General features: G+C 33.4%; 1 non-coding gene across 1 annotated transcript; it reads left to right on the top strand.

The window, feature by feature from the left end:
* The first annotated feature begins 3,928 nt into the window (after nt 1–3,928).
* Nucleotides 3,929–4,000, top strand: Smp_tRNA_01550_Pseudo_TTG.1.1. Its single transcript has one exon. It is a non-coding gene (tRNA).
* Nucleotides 4,001–8,973: the final 4,973 nt, after the last annotated feature.

Below are 8,973 nucleotides of genomic sequence, written 5' to 3'. Positions count from 1 at the left end.
TACTCATTGGGATATAAAAAGTGTATTTATTATTATATAAAATGATGTTTTTGTCAGTTAAGTTTTATTTTTATTTCACATTGTAAGGATGGCCCACGGGTGAACTCGAGGAAGCTCTAAGAAGCTCAGAAAGAGATGAACAATATTCCAGAATCTCTACGTGTAGCTTCCCTATTAATAGTGCTAAAACACTTGTATGCAGATTGGATGACTATAATGATGATTTCGTTTCTAATAAAAACTACAAATACCTGACAGTTTTGTACCATGAATGAAACTGTTTGGAATAACATTCCTTTCAATTGTCTTCTGTCCTCTCATTTGCGACTTCAAAGGTTCTATCGCTTGAGTGCTAGAGTTGTAAGTGGTATATTAAGAATATAAGTTTAGATATAACACAAATGCATTTCAGCATCTATGGCCTATGAAACTTTATGCTAAGTCTATATCAATCATCTTATTGGTACTGAACTGTGTAAAGACTATTTACCAGAAAAATTCTATTTTTTTCAATGAAATTTACAAATTATCATGGTAGGTCCTGGGTTCGAAACTCGCGGGGCGGGATCAAAGATGCGCACTGTTGAGGAGTCCCACAATAGGACGAAACGGCCGTACAGTGCTTCAAGGTTTTCCATTGTGGTCCAGCTTCAATTAACTCATGATTTCAACTATGAAAATTAACATGAATTTATAAAATCTAACGAATATCTCACAAAACTGTTCATGAAAACAATCAGTAAGCGAAAAGGAAAGATTTTGAAATGTAAAAATTCACAATTATTTCAACTGTGAAAATAAAATTTTTTGAAAAGAATCTAACATAAATCCATTTAAATCAATGATGTAAATTTTTTGGCAGAAATGCTATATTTGGTTGAAATTTCGTTGAGTTAAATTAAGCGTTCGCGCGTGGGACTGATAGGTCCTGGATTCGAATCGCGCGTGGCGGGATCATGGATGCGCACTGTTGAGGAGTCCCACAATAGGACGAAACGGCCATCCAGTGCTTCCAGGTTTTCCATGGTGGTCTATCTTCAATTGATTCATGATTTCAACTATAAAATCACTAAAATCCCCACCAACCCCCTTCTGATAAATCAGCAACAGTTAATTAATTCCAGATTAATTAAAAATAAAGTTAAAGGTTTTATAATCCTAAATTACTTATTGAATAATGATTTAAAAATTTTGACTCTATTAGAAATTCTTTTAATGATTATTCCCACTCTTAATTATTTTATCTACAATAGAATAACCAAATGCTTGAAATTAAATTAAAGTATGCATGATTAGTTTATTATTATGGAAGGAGCTGTATTATCTAATCGGATTATTGATTAGTTCGTTTATATTTCGTGAAGAACTGGCGACTATCTATTTTACAAAATGATACAGACCAATCAGCAAAAGTCAGATCCTTAATCCTTATTGGTTTTGAAGCACATTTCAATTTATTGTCTAATCAGAAGATGAAGATAGGAAGAAGATGAATTCTCTTCCATACTCTAATCAATCGTGTCTGAAAACTCAAACGATAGCATACTTGAACGCACAGGAACATTAATAGAAATTAGAATGTATGCACAGATCAATTACACGTTTTGATAAAACGGAGAAATAGGGAAATAAATAGTGATAAATTTGAAGCAGTAAGACAAATAATAACGATTTCTAGATTGAACTAAAGCTAAGAAATGGTAGAATATAAAAAAAACACCATGATTCAAGAGCCTAATGATTATTTAGTTATTATTTCCATACTCTAGTCACGAAAGTCTAACTTTTCAAAAATCTCAGTTATTGCGGTAGTTGATTAAATTATCACAAATTCGTAATTTGACGATACCGATACCTATGCGTGTTTATTAATTTACATGTTCATATGGAGCTAAGTATATAGGTCGTTCGACGCCTATATTATCCAAACAAATTCAAGGACGCTATCCAGCTTGGCTAAAAAAATGAGCGGAAATGGTTCAATAATAATTTCAATAGTCGGACACCTTATAAACTCAGGTCACTCATTCAATGCAGATTCTTTGTTCGAAGTCATATACAAGGTAAGTACAAGAATTCCAAAGACAGTTATATGCCATCTTCCTAGCATTGCCTAGGAGCTAGCTATACATCTGGAAAAACCAAAATTATGTGTCAAAAAAGACTAGTACAACCTCTTCTAACATTGCCTTAATCTCTCGTAATTTTTCTTTTTTCTTCATAATTTTCTTCTTCCATAGCCATCTCCTTCCCTTCTGTTCTCTCTAGAGACGTTTGACCCCCAAATGGTGTGTTTCTGTTTCTATGAACCTCCTGATTACAATTCTTCCCACTTTCAACATTTTATCTTTTCATGCTGACCCTATCTCTCTCAATTATAATTTCCTTACCTATCTTCAGGATGAATATTCAAGGTCTTAACAACAAAATTATTATTAGTTTTCCTAACTAAAAAATAACGTTTTAATACCTTTGTTTATTTTATCTCATTGTTACTATGTTTAACGAAATCTTATTATCTCTATGATTGTGATTAACATTTTGAAAAACCAGTATATATTTGTGATTGTACAGCATTGAAAATAAATTTGCCGAAAAGTGGACTCCTAACTCAACCAATCTTTGTTATTTTATGTCTTAATTGATATGCTACTTTTACATTCGATAATTTGCACTTATGAATGGTCTTACAAATATATATTTATTAATAGAAGGTTTATCCTCTTTCAAATACCAACCAAATGTTATTAAATCCTATTATTGATTCTCCAATAAAAGATGGATATCAGAGGGGGTTTTGTGGAGATTTTAGTAATTTCATATAGTTGAGATCATGAGTCAATTGAAGTTAGACCACCATGGAAAACCTGGAAGCACTGGACGGCCGTTTCGTCCTATTGTTGGACTCCTCAGAAGTGCGCATCCACGATCCCGTCTGGCGAGATTCGAACCCAGGACCTACCAGTCTTGCGCCAGAGCACTTAACCGATAGACCACTGAGCTGGCCGGCATTCAACGGTGTTATTGTTTAACCTCAACTAGTCCACGAAATCGTGCGACCAACTTCCATTGTACTGAGGTAGATACCTGTCTCTACCTGACATGGATTAGCTCCACTGGTCACGGCTTCTCACTAGAACTCCAGGAATTACCTCATGGAGCCAGTCACTAGTGAGCATATGAACTATATAAAAAGATGGATAGCTGAAATAAAAAGGAAAAAAATAACTTACACCTCGTAGTAATCCACTTTTTCATATTCAGTTCGATTCGTTTGAATTTTCTGTGACCGGAAAATGGTAATAGTTTAAAACAACAATATAACATTATTGAAATAGAATTTTCCACTGTTTTTCCTCTTTGCTTACAATAAAATAAACGTAACTGAGTTTGATTGTAGTTAACATGTCCAATTTAAAAACTTAAGACTCTTTGTAATAAAACATAGTTCACTGTCATCTTTTCTAGTTGCTTATGTAGCAACCAATATGTATACACACACACATACAACACAATTTTCAGTGTTAATCTATTGCAGTACAAATCGTTGTGTATATTACTATTTGCGTTAATCGTTATTATATGTATGTGTGTGTGTTTGTCAAAAAAAATTTCAAAATTTTGGTACATAATTTCTATGACTTTCTTAGTTCAGACGGATAAATAGAATTGTAAGATATATGTAGACATAGAAACGAAAATTGTAAAAACGCATTTATTCGACACCCATTATTGATTGCACGATTCAGTTTGTTTTAAAATCAAATGATTTACTTAAATCTAAAATGGCTTTTATCAGTATTTTCAAAATATTCAGTTTTGTTTTAATGTTGTTGAACATCGGAAATCAAGTCAGAAATTCATCGACATGAATAATTATCTACTGATATGATACGTTGTAATTTTAACTTACCCTCTTGTTTAGTTCAGTTAACTGTTTATGAACTTCAGGTGATGGAAGAATTATGGAATGGCTCAGACCAACATCTAATAAAATGAAGGAGGTCAGACTGTAAACCAATTTATTTATTATTTGAACAGGTAAACATTGATACAACGGGCGTATCAAATACATACGCGCCACACAGCAACAATGGTTCTAGTAGTAGTTATCACTGATTTTTGTGAGGGTTGTGATACTGCTCGGGTGCCCAAACCGAATAAAATTGTTAATGTTGATATGACTCAAATAGAATGTTAAAATGAATCTGTATATATGTTAAGTGAAAATTTAAGATCCATGATCAGAATAAGTATGGGTCAGATCGGGTGAGAGAGATATGATAGTGCAAATAAAATTCGATCAAATGTTTAATGCAAGACTATTGTGTGCTATAAATTAACAAGACGTATTAAGGTGGGATGAATGCGAAGTGAATGAACAGTGTATAGGGGTGATTGATAATGATGTTTAACCAATAATAATAGTAATAACAATAATAATGATAATAATACAAAGATTTTTGAATAAAGATAAGAGAGACAATTACATTTGACTACGAAAGGTCGTAAGTACAATTGTCAAATTAGGTCACCCAATAGCTAAGATTACTATTGATTAATTGACCTTGTGGTTGGCCAGGGGAGGACGAGGGGTTGGAGATATTTCTTTTGTACGCATAACTCCGGTTTCTTCATCCGTATGGCTACTGCTTCAGCCGTTTGAAGGGCTTTAAGCCTGACAAGCTTTGGCAAAAAATCACTGACCCTATAAATAATTGAAAAGGATTGTTTTATACTGGCACTATGACTTATTTGTACTAAATGGGTTAATATCGAGCTGTTTGCTTTCTTCACCAAACCTTTGTTTGGCCATGCTGGGCGGTGTTCGCGAGCACGAAAATGTAAATTCCTAGAACTTCGACCAATATGACTTGCTTCATAGGAGCAGTCAAACTGACGAATACAAAATGACTCACACTTTCAACTATGAAAATACTGAATCTCCACAAAACCCCTTCTGAGGTGTTCATTCTAGGTAACTCATCTTCTAGCCTCGGTGTCACCATTGAGCGCGTAGAAAACACCAAACATAGTTCACCGGTATTGAAAGATTTTTGGATTGTTCTCTGAGTTAGTATATCACTAGCCGAATCCCCTCTGAATTATAGGTTCATGAACAAGGATTTCTTCTTGAGTCATATCAACATTAACAATTTTATTCTATTTGGTTTGACAATCCTAAATTTTCATACTTTAAACAATGTACTTTGCCTTTAGCCTGTCCATGTTATTCGAATTATTAATTTGGATATATAATTGTAGAACTTGAGGAGAATTTATCGAAAAGAATATTCTTCGATCAAATATGAGTCTTTCAATATGTTGGGGATCTTTAAACGACTAACATGCATTTATATTCAACCAATCACAGGTCAACTAGACAAACTTTAGAGATAGTAAAATCATTCATTAAACTGATTATTGTATTCAAAGATGGATAGTGGCTAGCAGTGGAATCCAGGGCGCGCGTTTCGTCCTATTTGGGACTCGTCAGCTGGATGTACCTGCATCTCAGAGTTGATGTTCACTCTGGGACTCGAACCCAGTACCCTCGCTTCAAACGCCATCGCGTTATCCACAATAACACCGTTGAATGCCGGCCAGCTCAGTGGTCTATCGGTTAAGTGCTCTGGCGCAAGACTGGTAGGTCCTGGGTTCGAATCTCGCCAGACGGGATCGTGGATGCGCACTTCTGAGGAGTCCAACAATAGGACGAAACGGCCGTCCAGTGCTTCCAGGTTTTCCATGGTGGTCTAACTTCAATTGACTCATGATCTCAACTATATGAAATTACTAAAATCTCCACAAAACCCCCTCTGATATCCATCTTTTATTGGAGAATCAATAATAGGATTTAATAACATTTGGTTGGTATTTGAAAGAGGATAAACCTTCTATTAATAAATATATATTTGTAAGACCATTCATAAGTGCAAATTATCGAATGTAAAAGTAGCATATCAATTAAGACATAAAATAACAAAGATTGGTTAAGTTAGGAGTCCACTTTTCGGCAAATTTATTTTCAATGCTGTACAATCACAAATATATACTGGTTTTTCAAAATGTTAATCACAATCATAGAGATAATAAGATTTCGTTAAACATAGTAACAATGAGATAAAATAAACAAAGGTATTAAAACGTTATTTTTTAGTTAGGAAAACTAATAATAATTTTGTTGTTAAGACCTTGAATATTCATCCTGAAGATAGGTAAGGAAATTATAATTGAGAGAGATAGGGTCAGCATGAAAAGATAAAATGTTGAAAGTGGGAAGAATTGTAATCAGGAGGTTCATAGAAACAGAAACACACCATTTGGGGGTCAAACGTCTCTAGAGAGAACAGAAGGGAAGGAGATGGCTATGGAAGAAGAAAATTATGAAGAAAAAAGAAAAATTACGAGAGATTAAGGCAATGTTAGAAGAGGTTGTACTAGTCTTTTTTGACACATAATTTTGGTTTTTCCAGATGTATAGCTAGCTCCTAGGCAATGCTAGGAAGATGGCATATAACTGTCTTTGGAATTCTTGTACTTACCTTGTATATGACTTCGAACAAAGAATCTGCATTGAATGAGTGACCTGAGTTTATAAGGTGTCCGACTATTGAAATTATTATTGAACCATTTCCGCTCATTTTTTTAGCCAAGCTGGATAGCGTCCTTGAATTTGTTTGGATAATATAGGCGTCGAACGACCTATATACTTAGCTCCATATGAACATGTAAATTAATAAACACGCATAGGTATCGGTATCGTCAAATTACGAATTTGTGATAATTTAATCAACTACCGCAATAACTGAGATTTTTGAAAAGTTAGACTTTCGTGACTAGAGTATGGAAATAATAACTAAATAATCATTAGGCTCTTGAATCATGGTGTTTTTTTTATATTCTACCATTTCTTAGCTTTAGTTCAATCTAGAAATCGTTATTATTTGTCTTACTGCTTCAAATTTATCACTATTTATTTCCCTATTTCTCCGTTTTATCAAAACGTGTAATTGATCTGTGCATACATTCTAATTTCTATTAATGTTCCTGTGCGTTCAAGTATGCTATCGTTTGAGTTTTCAGACACGATTGATTAGAGTATGGAAGAGAATTCATCTTCTTCCTATCTTCATCTTCTGATTAGACAATAAATTGAAATGTGCTTCAAAACCAATAAGGATTAAGGATCTGACTTTTGCTGATTGGTCTGTATCATTTTGTAAAATAGATAGTCGCCAGTTCTTCACGAAATATAAACGAACTAATCAATAATCCGATTAGATAATACAGCTCCTTCCATAATAATAAACTAATCATGCATACTTTAATTTAATTTCAAGCATTTGGTTATTCTATTGTAGATAAAATAATTAAGAGTGGGAATAATCATTAAAAGAATTTCTAATAGAGTCAAAATTTTTAAATCATTATTCAATAAGTAATTTAGGATTATAAAACCTTTAACTTTATTTTTAATTAATCTGGAATTAATTAACTGTTGCTGATTTATCAGAAGGGGGTTGGTGGGGATTTTAGTGATTTTATAGTTGAAATCATGAATCAATTGAAGATAGACCACCATGGAAAACCTGGAAGCACTGGATGGCCGTTTCGTCCTATTGTGGGACTCCTCAACAGTGCGCATCCATGATCCCGCCACGCGCGATTCGAATCCAGGACCTATCAGTCCCACGCGCGAACGCTTAATTTAACTCAACGAAATTTCAACCAAATATAGCATTTCTGCCAAAAAATTTACATCATTGATTTAAATGGATTTATGTTAGATTCTTTTCAAAAAAGTTTATTTTCACAGTTGAAATAATTGTGAATTTTTACATTTCAAAATCTTTCCTTTTCGCTTACTGATTGTTTTCATGAACAGTTTTGTGAGATATTCGTTAGATTTTATAAATTCATGTTAATTTTCATAGTTGAAATCATGAGTTAATTGAAGCTGGACCACAATGGAAAACCTTGAAGCACTGTACGGCCGTTTCGTCCTATTGTGGGACTCCTCAACAGTGCGCATCTTTGATCCCGCCCCGCGAGTTTCGAACCCAGGACCTACCATGATAATTTGTAAATTTCATTGAAAAAAATAGAATTTTTCTGGTAAATAGTCTTTACACAGTTCAGTACCAATAAGATGATTGATATAGACTTAGCATAAAGTTTCATAGGCCATAGATGCTGAAATGCATTTGTGTTATATCTAAACTTATATTCTTAATATACCACTTACAACTCTAGCACTCAAGCGATAGAACCTTTGAAGTCGCAAATGAGAGGACAGAAGACAATTGAAAGGAATGTTATTCCAAACAGTTTCATTCATGGTACAAAACTGTCAGGTATTTGTAGTTTTTATTAGAAACGAAATCATCATTATAGTCATCCAATCTGCATACAAGTGTTTTAGCACTATTAATAGGGAAGCTACACGTAGAGATTCTGGAATATTGTTCATCTCTTTCTGAGCTTCTTAGAGCTTCCTCGAGTTCACCCGTGGGCCATCCTTACAATGTGAAATAAAAATAAAACTTAACTGACAAAAACATCATTTTATATAATAATAAATACACTTTTTATATCCCAATGAGTAGAAAAATTGCACTTCTGACGTTTCATGACTTAATGTAAGTCACTTCTTCAGAGTGCGTAAATAATCGAATTAAATTAACACAAGTTTAAATAGTAAACAAGAAACAATGAAGAATATATTTGGTACATTCAAAGTCATAATAGGTTTGAATATGTCAATGTCAAGTTATTCTTTGCCAAAGTGAATTTGTATAACCAGTCACTATATCAGTTTGTTCAAAAATGAACAATATTTGAGTGAGCAATTGTTTTCAATAACTTCATCATTAGGCTATACAGTTATAACTCCATAATTATTGTGATATTTTACAAAGGCCAAAATGAGGCACGTATCAATTAATTTGACAATGTTATATGTTAAAAATG

This window comes from Schistosoma mansoni, chromosome 2, assembly GCF_000237925.1.
Source record: "Schistosoma mansoni strain Puerto Rico chromosome 2, complete genome".
Classification (NCBI taxonomy): domain Eukaryota; kingdom Metazoa; phylum Platyhelminthes; class Trematoda; order Strigeidida; family Schistosomatidae; genus Schistosoma; species Schistosoma mansoni.
This window is presented reverse-complemented; position numbering and strand designations above follow the sequence as displayed.